This window comes from Cynoglossus semilaevis, chromosome 12 (assembly GCF_000523025.1).
Source record: "Cynoglossus semilaevis isolate Cse_v1.0 chromosome 12, Cse_v1.0, whole genome shotgun sequence".
Classification (NCBI taxonomy): domain Eukaryota; kingdom Metazoa; phylum Chordata; class Actinopteri; order Pleuronectiformes; family Cynoglossidae; genus Cynoglossus; species Cynoglossus semilaevis.
The window spans coordinates 3,408,265-3,426,637 of record NC_024318.1 but is presented as its reverse complement, the minus strand read 5'-3'; the positions used below and the strand labels follow the sequence as shown (position 1 = coordinate 3,426,637).

Here is an 18,373-nt window from a genome sequence, read left to right as displayed (position 1 = left end):
TAGCCTTACCATCGTGAAAAAATCACAGAAATGGGAAATTTTTTCAAAATCTGAGCAAATTTTTTTTCAAAAAATGTATTTAAAAAACTTTCACAAAAAATATTTCTATAGAAATTTATTAAAAATATTTTTCTAAAAATTTACCAAAAAAGATTTTTTTCTATAAAATTTTCTAAAAATCTTTAAAATGAAATATACAGAAAAAATTTAAAAAAATTATACATTTTATATAAATATTTTTAAAAAAACATTTTTCCTTACAAATGTTTCCCAAAACATTATACAATTTTTTTTTTCTACAAATGATTTCAAAAAATTTTTATAAAAAATTTTCAAAAAAAAATATTTTTAAAAACATTTTTCAATAACTTTTTTTGGAAAAGTTTTTTTTTTTTTAAAGTTTTTGAAAAAAATGATACAAAAAAATTTCCAAAAAAAAATTATACAAAAAAATTTGAAAAAAAAAATTATACAAAAAAATTTGAAAAAACAATTATACAAAAAATGTTTTTTCTATAAATTAAAGAAAGTATTTATAAATTTTTCAAAAAAATGTTTTTTTTCCAAATGTTTTAAAAAACATTTTTTTCTAAAAATGTTTTCAAAATGCTATTTTTTATGAGAAACGTAAAAAGATAAAACATTTTTAACAAAGATTTTTGTCAAAATGTCTTAGTTTATGAACAAAAATGACACAAAACGTTCACATATTGACATAAAATAGTATACAAAAAAAATACAAAAAACATCAGTCCCTTCAAAGTATCTCAATATCTGCAGCTGTGCTTCTGTTAAAATAATGGATCCTGTGTTGCTTAAATACTGAGCTAAAAAAACATCTTTGCTCTTTGCCAACAGGAAGCTGTTGTCTAGTGACTCACCTCTCCCTAATAAAACCACCTTGGACACAACCTAGTGTAAATCACAGTTCTAACGCAACTGTCAGGTGATTGGCTGTGGGCTGTTGTCTGTTAAGTGATTCGCTGAGCTTTTTTTGGTCCTGCTATATAAAACAAACTGCTGAGTGTTTGTTTGGTCTGTTTTTTTTTTCCTACAGAGACAGAGATGGTGTTAGTGCTGCCATCCTTCTGCAGGTCAGGGACATGTCAAAGGTCAAAGAACACGAAGGTTTACACTTTCAGGATGTAAAATAAAATATAACCCCAAAATGGGGTACTGGCTACTGACGAATATCATGTAATTAATTAAAGTGTTTCTCATTAAACTCAAACTCAAGTTTAATGACAAAAAAAAACAAAAACACATGAAACAAAGACTTTTTTTTTTTTTTACTCAAACATGTTTATTGTCATTGACAGGACCCTTATACACACACACACACACACACTGATACAGGTCATGCTTGTGTTGAGTTTAATGTGAACCAGATTTAATTTCCTCCAATCACCACAACAACAAATGAGTTAGTGACATGTTTTACAGCCATTTTACACCGAGTGACAGAATAATCTGAGGATTAGGATTAGGATTCAAATTAGGGTCAGATTAGAATCAGGGTGAAGATTAAGATTGAGACATTTGTAATAGTTACGGTTGTGGTATGTGTCAGGTGTGTGTGTGTGTGTGTGTGTGTGTACCCTCTCTAAAGCTGCTTCTGCTTTTAAGGAGAAAAAAAAAAGAAAAAGCCGAGTCCCCGTTCGTCTCCCTCCTGGTTCTACGCTCACATCTTTGCTGACGCTTCTTTTCTCATGCTCAAAGGTTAAATGTTGGTTGAAAAGTTTCCACTTCCACTTTTTGATTAAATCCTTTTTTTTCTTCATCTTTTTTTATAATGTCTCTTTAGATGATTTTTTTTTTTTTAAGATTTTGATCAATGCTGGATTTTTCTTTTTTTTAATTCCTTTTACATTTGGTTTGAACTGGATCTTTTAGAGCAACTTTCAAACATGAGGTCTGGAGGGAAGAACAGCCGCAGTTTGGACAAAAGAGCTTAAAAAAAGTTGCTTTTTTTAAAAATAGTTTTACTTCATATTTGATGACAAATTTAAATGAAATATTTTTTTACAACCTGTACTTATATTAATGAGATATTTGTCTGTGCAAATACTACATTTAAAAGCGGAGAAATAGTTGCTCTGAGACTAAACCATAGTAGAACTCATGATTCTAAAATGTAATGTTTTGTTTTTTTAGTGATTTTTTTTATAACTTTTCTTTATTTTACTTATAGATAGAATAAAATAGAGCAAAAAAAAATTAAACAAAGAACTGAATGTTTCAAACAGATAAATGGAAATAATTCAAAAAGAGAAAATATTCATTTGTGATTATTTTCCTGATTCCTGACTGACTTTTGATTTTTTTTTTTGTTGTTGTTGAATAATGGGAAAACAAACACGTTCCATTTTTAACTAATTTCTCTTTTTCTTTTTTTAGTTCCCCCTGTCTGCGACATGTGGTCACTACACAGGAACACGTCTTCAGATTTGAACCTACACCCGTGAACTGTGAGAAATGTGAGTAAAGAACAGATTGTTCCACTCCAGACTTTTGATCACACTCACGGCTGCAGTGTGGGAATCTGTGAGTGTGTGTGTGAGTGTGTGTGTGTGTCACCTGTAGGAGTCGGCGTTATCTTGCAGAGGGCAGGTCGGGGTCAAAAACTGGAGATGATTGGTGTGTACGAGGAGAAATCTAAAAAAAAAATTCTAAGACAAATTTAACAACAAAATAACAAAAACATTTCTCTTCATCTCCACTGGAGGTCAAACCTCTGACCCCAGGTCACGACCTTTGTCTTTGTCAGGTCCAGAGACTGAAGTCTGATTTCAAAATGGCTGATTTCAAATTCAGACACCTGTCTTCATATATTTTTTATAAATCAAACATCAAATATATATTTATATATAATTTTAATTTAAAAATCTTAGAACTTTTTGACTAACGACCACAAACTCATTATTTCTGGTCAATTTATGAAAACACAAATGAAAGGGATTTGTTTATCACATTTAGGTGGGGGTGTGTTGCTGAGAGTGTGTGTTTAGATAAAGTCAGACATGCCTGGGCGTATTCCCAGTCGAGGCCGCAGGCTGAGAAAAGACTGACGCACGAGGGAGGTCTACGTTCACCGGGCAGACGATAAAAGAACCTGAAGAGGAGAAAAAAAAAAAAAAGAACTGTTAGCATTAAATCAACATCAAAGACATTAATTAAACATGTTAATGAAGTACAACAATTCAAATACATCTGAACCAAGGTTGTCAAAGTCATCTTGGTTCAGGGGCCCCCTACAGTCTGATTATATCATAACATCATTACCTAGAAATAACATTGTTGTTTTTTCTCCTTTGTTTCTTTTTTTTATGCAAAATTACCTAGAAATAACATTGTTGTTTTTATGCAAGTGTTTCTTTTTTTTATGCAAATACAAGTTTTCTGAGAAAATATTTATAGTTAATAAAATTGAATTTGACAAAACATAACTTTTATGAAATTTTGTGCTTTTCTTTCACTTTCAAAATTAGTTAATAAAATTTAATTTGACAAAACATAACTTTTATGAAATTTTGTGCTTTTCTTTCACTTTCAAAATTCATAAACTGGGCCAGATTGAACAACACCAGCGGGCCAGTTTTGGCCCACAGGCCATTTGTTTGACACCCCTGATCTAAACAAACAAAGTTCAAGTCCGAGTCTGGTTTGTTGTTTGTTGTTTGTTGTTCAGGTTTGATGTAACCAGAAACGTGTTCATGGTCGCTGACAGCAGCGTGTTCAAGCCGTGGCTCAGCTGCTGCAGGACGGCCCGTCTGACTAACCAGCAGGGGGCAGTGACGGTGGAATTACCTGCAGTTGTCAGGGTTGAATCCAGGTCAGTGCTGATGGTCTGGTCCGTGACAAAGACCTGCGGAGACGTGAAGAGTTAACGGCTCAGTACCACGACTGCCCCCGGTGACCAAACTTTTTAAAGTCTTAAAATTTAAAATCATTTGGTAAAAACAGCAGAGAGTCGCTCAGTGAAACACGGCTTGTTAAATATGAATACATTTCCATAAATGTGTAATTAACTTTTAATTATTCATGTCAAGAACTGGGGTCGAATCAGGACAGACTTCAAAGTCACACTCTGTGTTTTTACTCTTTTTTCTGAACAAAAAAATAAATTAATTAATAACGGCAAATGGAATAATGGAGTATAAAAATTGAAAAAAAATAAAAGAAGATTAAAATGATAGTTTATGAAGATAAAATACATTTGATGACTAATGTGAAAGATATCGTCACATGTTCACAATTTTTAAAAAAAGTTAAATTTATCATTTAATTATCATTTTCAAAAAACTCAATATATCGCCGTGACTACAGTATTTCAGTGTGTTGCAATAAATCGAATTGTTGGCCGTGTATCGTGATAAATATCGATATAATAAATAGCCGATAATAATAATAATAATTTTAAACATTTTTTTTAACTGCATCAGTTTTTTAACTAACCTTTGGAAACGTTTTCTTCCAAAACAGAACTGACGATCAGGGGACGATCAGGGGACGACTCTGGTTGGACAGTTTTCAGAGCAGCCTCTCCTGCATCTCTCCGACTCTGCTCTCATCTACAGGAAGTCGTCAACAGAGGAGCCGCCCTTTCATCACTTCCTGTCGTCAGGCAGAGTCTAAATCACCTGACGATGACGTCACGGCCTCAGGTTGAATCCTGGACACGTTTCCTGGTGGAAATAAAAGGAGAAAAAAAACAACAATTTGGACTAACTTGAGTTTGTAGACTAACTGCTCAGGTTTGTAAAGAAATCGATAAAAAAGTTCAGAAAATACTTTTTATAAACAAATTCAAAACTTGACAGAGAAACTCGTCTGTTTTCTGTTTGGACCTAAAACCTCAACCAACGTCAGTCATTTCCCCTTTTTATTTTACGACGCAGAAACTATTTCATCTCTTTTATGTTTTAACTTTTTCACTTGATCTTTTTATTTATTTATTTATTTTTCTTCGTTCTCACTGCTGTAAGGACATCAGTGGAAAAGATCAAAGGCGTGAACAGAAGTTTCTTTTCTTTTTTTTTACCAAGTGATGTTCAGTTAAGATCAAACACCAAGGAAACATAGAGTCCAGGAAAAAGGCAACCCCCCCTCACCCCCCCCCCGTGGACAGTATGATTAAACGCTGTGATTAAAGGCCTTTGTCAGTGAAAGTGAGGAGATGAATTTCCCTCCATTTATATCCCAGCACCTGACCGTCAGCTGCGATGATGAGGTTTTTAATCATCCTGTCGAGACCTTTTTAACCGAACCACTAAACAGAACAGACCACCGCAGAACAGACCACCACAGAACAGACCACCGCAGCACAGACCCTGGATAAAAAAGAAATCGGACGCAGGTTCTCAGATGCCGAGCAAACCGACGTTATGAGGATGTGAGAAGTGAAAGAAGACGACAGAACCTGAGGAGACACAGGAGCCAGTCATGAACATGTGAGTACAGTCAGACCACGGACTGGATTATCTGAATCTGGATTATTAAAATTAGCATTTTGGCAGTGCGTTACAGCCTCCAAAATATCACGCTGCTGACGCAAGTTCCCGATTTATCAAAAATATACGACAAGAGGAGAGTCGTTCATCCACACTACTACATCACCCTTCAACTCCAACCAAGAGGCAGTCTGTGTTGGCAGCCAACAGTCGTTTCCGACTGACAGACACCATCGTCTGACGCTCTACATCGCTCGAAGCTGGAGCCACACGGCGACGGTAAACTACGCAGAAACGCCAGGTTATCGTAGCAGCAAAGCTGTGACCATCATGCAAACATCACTCTGCCACCATGTGGCCACAACCTAGAATATTGGATCACAAAATACTTGTAAACAACAAGAAGTAAATGCAGAAATAAAAAAATAACTTTTTTGAGGGTGAGGGCTGGTCAAAATTTTTTGGATCGAACATCGGAAAAAAACAACTATAGCCATCACATCCGACACCAAAGCCCAGTTGCTCAACTCAATTTTGCGCAACATGCCGACAGCCACGTCAGCCGGAAACAAGCTGAAGGAGAACAGAAGGTATGGAGTTGAAATCAGCGTCAGCAGATACTGTTAGATGAGGGACCAGACGAGAACTGAGGTCAAGTCTTGTACAGTGATATTCAAACTACAGTAATATTGTAGGTGGTGTAGCTAACGGCTAGTCATTTAAAAAAGTCCGTCTGACACAATTCAAAAACCACACAGCGGAAGAAAACCCTGGTTCTGCATCAGTTGACAGCTTTAGAAAAACCATTGTGAAAACTGGAAATGATCAGAATCACAGGCGTCGGTCGTTCACACCTGGAATTTGATCCAGAACGACGACGACGACGACGACGCTGCTACAGCTGATCGACATTACCGTGGTGGCAACAGGCCCGGCCGTGCTGCGGAGGTTCCTTCACCAGCTGTTGACCAGGGAATTGGTCCAGGACTTTGTCCAGGCTGCGTCGGCTGCAGGAACAGAAGAAAGAAGTGATTTCATCAGAAAGATTTACAGGAAAACAAAAAGATAAAAACCGAACTCTTCAGTGAGTGAGGTTTGATTGATTTTGTTATTACAGCTACAACAAAATGTAACTCTGACTCAGGAGCAGTGAACAACCCTCCACCCACACACACACACACACACACACACACACTCTGCCCTGGCTGGGCCTCAGACCAGTAACGACAGAAAGCCACCACTACACCACAAAAGGCAACGTTTTTAGGCTTTTAGGCTCAACCAAAAACAGCCTCAAAAGTAGCCTTAAGATCTGGAGGGTAGCCCAGCGTTAGCCACGAGAGAAAGTTGAACTGATGTTTCCTTAAAATGGTTAAATTGTTCTCGCAGAAATAGCATGAAGTTAGCCAAAGAAGCTAATGAGTAGCTAAACATTCATTTTATAGACGATAAAAACAAACAATTTCACAAAAAGTAAGGATACTTTAAGACTCTAAAGATTATATATAGTGAATATTTTACTTTGGATACAGAAAAAAAAATACTCCTCCAAAAAAATATATAAACTCCTGTATAAAAAACTGTTGGTTTTGTTTTGTACAGGACAACATAAAGCAAAGATTCAAGTAGGAAAAAAAACTTTGTTTTTGTTTTGTACAGGACAACATAAAGCAAAGATTCAAGTAGGAAAAACAACTAGTGTGTGGTGATACACATGCACTGTGTGGTGATACACATGTACTGTGTGTACATGTACAACAAAGCTAACAAATGCACTCGCTAACATTTGTCTGTCGTGTCGGTTGTTGGCGCTGCACTCTCCCACAACCGACACCCGCACAGATACGGCGTAGCTGGCGCGTCATCATCAGAGCTCTCTTTGATCATCAACGTCTGACCTGAAACGCAGCTTCAAAATTGAGCGTCGCCCAAACTTCCCTCTTTGATGTTTTGATGACCATTCTGAGTGACGCCGCTCCACTTTCAGGTGACTCATCTGGATGCCCTTCTTTGTGAAGGTTAATGTTGTCTTATGTGTTAACCACTGAGAGCCGCTGGATGACTACGCACTGTTTCACAATTTAAAGGGTGGAGGTTTACGCTAGTGCCAGAGGCTTTGAAGTCTGACGAGTTCTTCAGCATCGGTAAAAAAAACAAACTTAAATCTGGGTTCAACATAAACGTCCAAATTTGTGCTTTGACAAAAACAGACACAACTTCACTGTCGACGAGTTCTATAAAAAAATTCAACAACTAAACTAAAATGTTTTCTGAAATCACAGCTCTGTTGTTGATTTCTTCATCGTAAAGTCGTCGTCCTGCGTCTTCGTCTTTTGAGGAATCATGGAAATTAATTAAATTATTAACAATTTGTATTATTGATCCCAAACTTGGGAAATTCTAAGTATGTGATTCCTCTGGGAATCGAACCCAGGACTAGCTGCAGTCTGCTTCCGAAGCACCGCGCTAACCGCTACAATATGGAACCACTTCCTGTTACAAACTAAGAATATCATGACGGTAATCATTTCTTTTTTTTGTTTGTTTGTTTTTTGACATTTTCTACAAACGACAAAGTTTTTTTTTTTAAATCAAACACTTCTGACAGACACGGTCCGGCAAACCATGACCTCTCTGTGACCTTTCCAGGGTCCATATGCCTTGGTCATGGCAGACCTGAAATCTTCAGGTCTTGATCTTCAAAAGTGTTTTGGTGCGAACACAAACGTCTCTGTCTGAGACGTCGTCCCACACACAGCAAACAGATGCAGCCAGACCGGTGTGTGGGCCGTGTTTTGATTCAACCTGAAACCTGGGCTTTTCTCTCAGGTTCCTCTAAATGTTAGAGACAATTTCAGTGGCAGAAACGACGGTACAATACAAAGGCTGCTAAGGCTAGGCTCAGCCAAACAGCAGCTACAAGGTAGCCTCATATTCTGAAGGTTAGCCTAGCGTCAGAACACAGCAGCAGAGTGACAAACAGTTCAATAAAACTAAGAACAAATTCATGTTTAAAAACGTAGCTTGAAGTTAGCCAAAGATGCTAACAAGAGGCTAAACAATGCCTCTAAGCTATCATTTGATTTGAAGAAGTCACAGTTATTAAACATATATACAATAAAACTGACGTCAACACTACACATCACATGACCCTGACCTCTGACCTTTAACCCTGAGCCTGTTTCCAGTTACAGGTTTTTACTGTGACCTGAGTTTTTTTACCTGCAGCAAATCTGGGAAATTCTGGGTTTAAAATGAAAAGCCACAACAAAAACAACCTGCGCTCGTCATCGTCAGTAGAAATAACAAACACGTGTTGGCATGTAAACAATGAGTCTTTAAGGAGGAAGTGAGAGCTTTTAATGGCTGCTGCTGCTGCTGCTGTTACTGCTGCTGCTGCTGCTGTCGTGGACTCCACAGACAACAGAGTGCAACTGAGACCCGTGGACATTCAGGTTCTGAAGCTGGTCCACGGGTCGACAGCAGCAGAATAAAGACGAGTGTCATCAACCAATCATTGAACTGATTGGTTGAGGTCAAGAATGATATGGGAAAAAAAAACATTAAAAAAGTTTTGTAGTCATAGGAACATTTAACTGGATGTATTTTCACTCTTGTATTTATTTCTGAATATTTCTAATTTCTGACTTTTCACTTTTTCTTCTTTTTGCTTCTTTGTCTTTTCTCTTTTTTCTTTTATACCTTTTTGATGTTTCACATTTGTGCCTGGGCTTCTTTTAACTGTTGATGTTTTGTTTGTTTGTTTATACTTTTTTGATGTTTCACATTTGTGCCTGGGCTTCTTTTAACTGTTGATGTTTGGTTTGTTTGTTTTGTGGGTGGGGGGGGTGGGGTGGGGTTACAGTTTTACCTTTAAATGATCATTTCTCTTTTCCCCTCATTTCGCCTTCATGTCCTCGTGCTCTTAATGCTTTGTAGAAATGAACACAACTTCCCTTTTTGGATGGAGCAGAACTCTGTGGCTGTGTATAAAAATAAATGTAAAGTTAGTAAAAAAATAATAAAAAACAACACTGGTGAGTAAAAATGAAAAAACGCAGAGTAGGACTTTAAATGATTGTGATGTCACAGCCGTCGTTCAGAGCAGTTGATTAGTCAACACTGACTTTTCACATTATTCATCTCATCTGGTCCATGACACAAATACACCACTCAATACAGAGCTCCACATTAAAAAGAACAACGTAAATATATAATTTCATACTAAAGTGAAAATGAAACTATTATTATTATTATACCAGGGCTGAAATGTCACAATATTTACTTTGATACAATATCAATATTCATCCATCACCGTGAGGATCAAATGTAGATCCCTCTGTTCCAGTGTCAGGAACTGATGTTCAGATGGAACAGAGTCTGAGACCAGGATCACACTGGGACTACAGAGACTTTGGGGCGAAAAAAATCAAAAAAAAAAAAATCAATATATCGTAGTGCCTATAGTATCGCAATATATCGTATCGTTGCCCCACGTATCGTGATACGTATCGTATCGCCAGGTTCTTGCCAACAACACACGCCCCCTGTTTTTTTTTTTTTACATTATGGTTAAAAAAGTGACCTGGGAATTCATTTCCAAATTCTCAACTTTTCGTGTCAACCCTGCGACCCTCGTCACCGCGTTATCACTTAAATAATTCCACCAAACATAAATCAAAGCCTCGACCCAGAGTCATTTCTTCACCCTGGAAAAATATATAACAAATACATATTTTTGCCTTCCACCCCGACCCTCTAGGGGGAGCTCCTCACACCTCCCACTCCCCCCCCCCCCCCCCCGCTATAGTTCTAGAGAAACCATCATTTTAGAATTCAGCCAGGACTGAGGGGGGGGGGGGGGGGCCACGACCCGGGCCCCCCCCCCCCCCGACTGAACTCCCAGGAAAATCAAGAGAACGGACAGTAAACGGTCACATGATTCTTCACGTCCACACATGACACAGGTATGTGTATGTGTGTGTGTGTGTGTGTGTGTGTGTGTGTGATGTTTAACTTCTGTCAGGTGACTCTGACACTGTGTCAGATTTGAATGTTTAAATGTCAGCGGTGACAGATGACGAGCAGAAAGAAGAGGGAACAAAGATGCATTCACATGTGACTTCAGATAAATACACACACACACACACACACGTACCGGTGTAAGTGGTTAAACGAGGACAGCCACGTGCAGGAATCAAACACAAACAGCGTGAATGCGTTCACATGAAAATAATGTCATGAATAATGAACGCCCACGGTGGAGTGTGGCTACATCAGCGTGTACATGAAGTACTGGGGCTGGAAGGTAATATCCAGGCAGTGAAATATCACAGTATTGTGTTTCACGACGCCGCGTCGGTATTTGTTTTTATAACAATAACAATAATTAAACACTTTAAAACAAAAGACTAAAAAAACAAACAAAAAAACAAACCAAAAAAAACAAAAACGGCCCAAAAGTCAAAGAAGAAACAGACCATAATAATAAGAAAACAGTGAGAAAACTGGGGGGTGGGTTATTATTTAAATGTATTTTTTTATATGTGGAAGATTCCATCCTGTATTTATCAGTTTAAATATATGTATAAATATATGTGTAAATATATGTAGAAATATATGTATAAATATATATGTGATATTTGGCAGGAAATAAATAAGAAAATAATACATAAATAATAACAAAGAAGAAAGTTGAAGTTAAACACACACACACACACACACACACTCAGTGTGTGTCAGTGAGGTGACTAGTCAACATTGTCAGCGACGCCACCCACAGGCTCGACGACAGCAGCTCACACTGAAACCATCAACATGTTTGTATTTACTTATCGTCTCATTTTAGATCTGAAGATTCCACACACACCATCACACACACACACACACACTGACATTTCATATCTAAAACCCACATCGACAAACACACACACACACACACACCTCATATTATCATTAATACTGTAATTTAAAAAAAACAACAACAACAAAATAAACTGTAATACATATATATACTGTACATATATATGAATATAAATCAATTCCAATATGTACATATATACATATTTATATGTATATGTGTGTATGTATATATATTTATACATATATTTATATCACACATTAAATTAGTTGAGCTCTATAACATTTAACATTTAAGAAAAAATGTTTACTTTTTTAAAAATATATATATTTCATGTTCAAACATCAGTCAGTTATATATTTTTGATATATTTCACATTATATATATATATACAGTATATACATATATACATATATATGCTGGGAAATATTTCAGTGTTTTGTCCAATAGCTCATATTTCATCATTTGAATTTCAAAATTATTAAAATGAGTATGAAATTCAGAGAAGCCTAAATATATATATATACATATATATGACCTTTGGTTCCAAGAAACAAAAAGACCTGCGAGTGCCCGAGTCCTCCATCATATATATTTTCCTCAGATGACAAATATAAATATCAACCAAAGCCAAACAAATCAAAAGTGGAACCTTCAGAACCACCAACCATTAGTCAGACGTAGAATCCACTGAGCCACAGCCGCGTTACCGAGGACCTGCAGACTCATCGTGAAAACACCTGAGTCCTAAAATTTAAAATATGACAAAATATGCCCCGAGTGAGAAAAGGTTTTTTTTTTTTGACAAAATGATGTAAACGGCGATCTGAGTGTAGAGAAGAAGGAGAACTCTGCGTGAGAACAGGATTCTCACTTTGACTGCAGTGAGTAAACACATCGATCGGCGTCTAACCTCGTTTCACCCTCTCATATTTTCTTATTTTTTCCCTCAAAATTGCATTTGTTGTTGCCGCTGCAAAGGTTAAAAGACACTTTTTTTTTCTTTCCAGCCGAAAGTGAGTGGGTTGTCAGAGAACTGAACGTTTCACAAGGCAAATTTCCCCAGATGCTGGGGTGATATTATCACTCCAGAGCATCACAGTTTCACTTTGACTTATGGATATATTTATAAGAAGAAAACAAACCTGACACCAATTAAAACGCAAGACACAGACAGGGCTGAGAACTGGAAGAATTTAGGTTTTTTTTTTTTTTGGTTTTTTTTTTACTCCCCTTGAGACTTGAGGTGTTTCATGTATCTGAAATGATAAATGTCAAATTTCAGAGTTTCAGTTTCTGTGTTTCTGACGTGACACATAACATCACAAATAAAATGAATTTTTTTTTTTTTAATATTTTTAATCTTGGAATGAGTCAGAATCAAACGCGGCTCCTGGACGGCGGAGGTGGAACACAAAGGCGGCGGTTTGTCAGGTGATGTGACTGATGGGAGAAATTCAGAGTTCACCTCGAGGAGAAAAGAACCGTTTGCCTTTATTAACACCACTCCACCCACTGCTCAACAGTTTATATGTCAACTCTAAAATGCCCCCGATCAAAGAGAGCCTGACTCCGATTCAGAGTTTCAGTCTTACTGCGAGTTTTGTTTATTAAAAAGGCAGAGAAACCACACTTTGTGCACACAGCAGTGTCGACAAATAACAGGTACCTGCAGAGTGTCCAACTGTACTGCACCGAGTACTGCACCGAGTACTGCACTGTGACAGAAACAGAGAGCACACCGACGCGGGGGCTCAGTGGAACCGGTGACTGCATGAGTTTGAAAAACATTCTGCCTGAAACCACGTGAAAAAATTAGAGATTATAATTTAGAAAATGCCAAGTTGGACCAAACACAAGTGAAAAGTCAAAATCATGATCATGAGATTTTTGTTTGTGGTTAAATAAAAAATGGATTTATCTAAAAGAAATTCTGCAAAAGGAAAAAAAATAAAACAAAATAAAAATATCAGTAGAAAAAAGGGAGAGATAAAAAAAAAAGAACTGTGATGTGGTTCAAATGTCATCACTGTCAGACACGACTTTAGTCTAAAATTTGACACAAAAAAAAACCCAAAACAAAGTCTGAATAAATATGTAGAGAACAGTTGATAGAAGAGTCTGGAAACTGCAGAACAATTTGGTCAAAAAGCTGCTTCACAGGAGTCAGAAGTTCAACTTCAAACTTTATATGAAATCATTTTAAAGCAGCTTCATGATGATGAGGTCGTGACCTCAGATCAAAGGCTGAGTCAAAGGTCAGACAATGACTGACACAGACACAGAGTTTTTAATGTTCCCCTGAAATGATGTCACGATCATTTCATCCTTCACTGACACAGATCTGAGTCGACTGTCGGCTGAAAAAAATAAAAAAAAGAATAAAAGCTAAATAAACACCTGCTGCGGACCAACGACCGGACCGGGGGCCGCGGGTTTCCACACGTCCTACACATTATAGTTATGTCTCAGCAGCAGTGAGCTCAGCATCGACACCGTGGCTGTCGTATCACTGACACCCGAAGGTGCCACGCACCGGGGCCTGCAACCCACAGCTACAATTTTCTAGCCTCGGCCACAAACGGTACCAACAAAGTCAGAGCAGAAACGAGGAGGACAATTTTTCCCCAGACGACAGAGACGGGGTTTTTCTCCGTGGGACGCAAACAACCCCGGCTGGAGGACGGTCGTCCCCCGCCGATCTGGCTTATTTGAAGAACGGCTGAAGCAGAGAAGACATGACATAATCCAGTCATGCAGAAAAAGTCGAGTGTCGTCAATCAGCCTTGCTGCGTGTGTGTCTTTTTTTGTTGACTATCAAAATTAGTCAGAGGAGAAAAGAAAATGTCGAGGCTGAGCTTTGGTGCGATCAGTGTGTGTGTGTGTGAGTGAGAGAGTGTGTCTGAAAAGTGAAAAGGAAGCTGAGAGGATGAAAGAGCAGTGAGTAGGAGAGCAGCAAATCTGCTTTTCCTCTTTCTCTGACGCTGGTGTTTTCAAGTTGAAACAAGCAAAACGTGTAAAAAGTGGAAATTGAAAGATTAAAAAAAAAAAAGGAGCTGCCACAACTGAGAATCAACAGAAGTCTGAGTTGAACACAAACATATCAGAGGAGCCAATCTTCAGATGAAGGAAGCACAAAACAGCCTCAAGTCAGTGCAGAGACCAAAAATTAAAAAAAATAAGAAATGTGAGCAAAATTAAATTAAATTAAAATGAGGATCAAAATACAAAAAAAAAAAACCTGACACGAGACTGTGTTCAGGTTGAAAATATGAGCTCAAATTCACTTCCCTCTTTTGTTGTGTTGCAAAAATTGAAGTAAATACATGCAAATAAGAACTCTAATAAATTTGTTGTTGTTTTTTAACAAACTAACATTTAAAAAAACAGGTGAAAAAAAACTTGTTTTTAATTCAACATCTATTTCTTAGAAATGTGTGATTTTTTTTAAACAGCTCTGCAGCAAAATTAATGTCATATTTACTTTTACTTTTTGTCTCTACAAAGAATGTGTTTCTAAAAAAAAAGAAAAAAGTCAGGTTTGACTATAGGTGGCGCTGCTGTGGTTTGACTTCAGTGAGTGAAATAAAAATGACTAAAGAATTGGATGAAGATGTTGTGAAGGTTAAATTGTGATTAACATTTAAAAAAACAGGTGACACGCACACGCACACACACACACGCACACACACACACACACACACACTCACACACACACACTCAGACTGAGAGAGAGAATGATGTGGGAGGCCACTGAGACAAAACGAGAGTCCGTAGGAGAGTCTGTGGCCTAAAAAACAAGAGTCTCCATTTTGACGTGTGATGTGAAAACGACAGCACCACCTGTTGGTTTCAAACACACAAGTCCTCAACACACTGACTACACACACACACACTTCTGACACACACTCTGACACACACACACACACACAGTGATTCTGCTTTAGGTTGTAATATGAAACTTTCTCTCATATTTCAAATACCGCTGCAGAAAAATACAAATATTTTCGTCCTGAGAAGTATTCGTCTTCACTTCATTTCTGAACATGTAGTACTACAGTACGCAGCAGCCAGGAGTACTCTACTTCAGATAAAGGCTGACGACGTAGAAGACATTGGGGCAGTGGTTAAGGAAGTGGACGTGGGTCCAGAAGGTTTGAGGTTCGAGTCCACGATGGGGATGTGTCACAATGACAAGGAGTTCAGTTTCCTCCTCTTCAGTTCTGACTGGAGGAGGGGAGGACAGCAGACATGTCCTCTGAGTCCTGTCCCTCCTGTGTTGGACCAACTCCTCAGGACAGGACTCAGCTGTTCACACACTCCTTTGAGGACAACAATGTTGACATTCTGTCCAGGGGGTGGGCTCAGCCACATCCACGGCCCAAAGATTCACCTCAGTTTCACACAACAAAGAGACACGTGACTGAAACCAGTCTGATGAAGACCACAACGACCAATCAGACTCCTAACGACTGTTTACACCCTAACGCCCCTCCCAACGTTGGGCGGGGGGGTAGCTTTAGCTTGTCACACCCAGAGTGTATATGTGCTGTACGAGCTGAAACGTCTTCTTTGAGAACATTTCACGTCCAGTTTCCTAAACAGAACTCTTCGACCTTAACATCGACCTTGACCTTGACCTTGACCTGGACGACTCAGATTCATCACAGACAAACCTCAGATAATATACTATAAAAAAAAAAAATCTGAGGGCCACACGGTGGGTGTTTAAGGCTTGTGCCTTACAGCAAGAAGGTCACAGGTTCGAGCCCCAGTGGTAGCAGATGGTCGTTCTGTTTGATTTAATTTATTCTGATCACTTCAGGGTGAAGATAGGGGTTGGAATGACAGGGTGGGGGGGGGGGGGGGGGGGGGGGCTACACTCTGGACAACTGTCCAGTCCATCACAGGGTAAAATTAAAAAGATCGTTCACACTCACATTCACACCTATGATTCAGTTCTGGGTGACACAGTGGCAGACGTGGTTAGTGCTCCTGCCTTACAACAAGAACGTTTACTTGTTGGACCCCAGGTCAAGACGTTAGATTCACCGAGGATTTTTCCACTGAAAAGCCAAAGAAATGAATCCTAAACAAGTGGGTTCAAACAAACAGCAAGAGGTCAAAGTTCAGGATTTTCAGAATGGTCGAGGACACGGAGGACACTGTCCCACAGCTGAGGGACGGCGGCTGCAGAGACGTTCTGCTCCAGATCACTTCACTCTGACAACAGTAACAAAACTGTACTGGGAATCAAACCAGCAACTCACTCCCCTTGCTTTAAGACAATCGTCCCACAGTGAGAAGGTCTGCAGAGTTGATGATGTCACAGGAATTTAAATGTGTGTGTGTGTGTAAAATATACCAAAGAATATGAGAGTGAGAGTTAGCGACATGCTACGTGGCTAGCCATGATTCTAACTCATTAACACTGAGCCATGAAGCCACAGGTTCTTCATTTAAAGTTGACTGAAAATAAAAACATGATGTTATCAGATCAGGTCTGAGGTCAACTGACCTCAGATCAGTCTGTCTTTGTCAGGTTACCACACACGTCACCTGTTTCTTAATGTCTGCTTGTTGATCAGTTTGCACACCACAGAATCGTGTCTGACTGTGTGTGTGTGTGTGTGTGTGTGTGTGTGTGTAACGGCTGGTTGCGTGCAGACATGTAGCTGTCCTGATGTGAAAGACTGCAGGCCTCCTACGATCTGGGAGACGAACTAACCACAAGTGGGAGAGGTCTTCCACACATGCAAATTCACACACAAACACACACAAACGGTTCAGACTGCAATTACATACATACATATATATATGCATATATGAATATATATATATATATATATATATTTACAGATTAAATCTACTCCAAAGAATTCTTACAAAAAGGGCCAGAATTTAATTTGTTCCACATTTAGCCATTTGATTAGCAAAACTATTAGCAAATTATTTCTAAAACTGAACCCAAAATAAAGTTAGCTTTGGGTAGAAAATGAGCAAAAAAAAAAAAACAACTTTGTTTAAAGATGGTCCAAAAAGTGCACATGAAAGTCAGTTCAGTTCTGCCGTTTTCACAGGGATTTAAAATATTAGTTCAGGGGAAAGTGAGTAGAAAATAAACTCTGACCTAAAGACAGGAAACGTCACGAGACGTGTGGACATCGTGTGGACATCGTGTCCCGTCACTGATGTCTACAGAGATATTCCCAAAACCACATAAAAAAACTGTGGTGAATTTGCAGCTGCAGCTGCCAGTAACGTTGACCTCTTCCAGGAGAGGATTTAAAAAGAAACCTATCACCTGATTTCCCATTTTTTAACCACAATTGAGAAACAGCCACATGAAACGCATCACGCTCTGCGTTTCCAAGACACCGTGTGATGGAGGGGTTTAGCAACGTTGCTAGTCTGCCTCGCTACACGTTTCCAAACATCTGCAAATCATCGGCTAGAGCCACGGTCTGAGTGGGAAGATTCTGATTAGGGTTTTATTGTCACCCCTCCCTCCTCCCTCCTCTCCCCCAAATTCCTCAACCTGCTACTACATTCTTTCAGTCTGGAGAACCTCGGAAGATTCTCGATTGTTTTCATGCAAACAAACGTGTGTATGTTCACAGAACGGACGTGTCGGTGAGAGAAACTTCAATCTGAGTATTTAAAAAAAACATGTTGCCATTGGTTGGAGGTTGATGTGAAATGAACTGAGGATTAAACTGCTCAGATGTTCTGTCACGTCTGAGCACAGTGGGCTGCAGAGAGACGTCAAGGTTCACTGTTCAAATCTGTCTCGTAGACAAACAGATGTGTTGTCAAACATGAGGGACGAAACGAAGAAGAAGAAGAAAAAAGAAGTTGAATTTTAGTACCGAGATTTCAGATGTGTGGGCTTTGTTTATCTCCCTGTGTGGTGCACACACACACACACACACACACACACACTGTTGAAAATGTTAAATGTCATCAGCAGCAGTAATAGCGTTGCCTCCTGTCAAACACGTCTCCCTCAGTAGTACAGCATCGCCTGAAACCCACAACCATCTCTCAGTTTTGTTTTTCACAA

General features: G+C 38.6%; 1 long non-coding RNA gene across 2 annotated transcripts in view; it reads right to left on the bottom strand.

Annotated features, from left to right (window-relative positions):
- Positions 1–2,980: 2,980 nt before the first annotated feature.
- Positions 2,981–18,373, bottom strand: part of LOC103387012 (uncharacterized) — a 63,190-nt gene continuing 47,797 nt past the window's right edge. Inside the window, exons 5-9 of one of the 2 annotated variants that reach the window (XR_522382.3) lie at positions 9,322–9,433; positions 6,366–6,457; positions 4,456–4,685; positions 3,808–3,865; positions 2,981–3,112 (exon numbers count right to left, since the gene is read on the bottom strand). This is a non-coding gene — a long non-coding RNA (uncharacterized LOC103387012). The remainder of the gene's footprint in view (positions 3,113–3,807; positions 3,866–4,455; positions 4,686–6,365; positions 6,458–9,321; positions 9,434–18,373) is intronic. The other variant, XR_003051378.1, reaches the window with a different exon arrangement.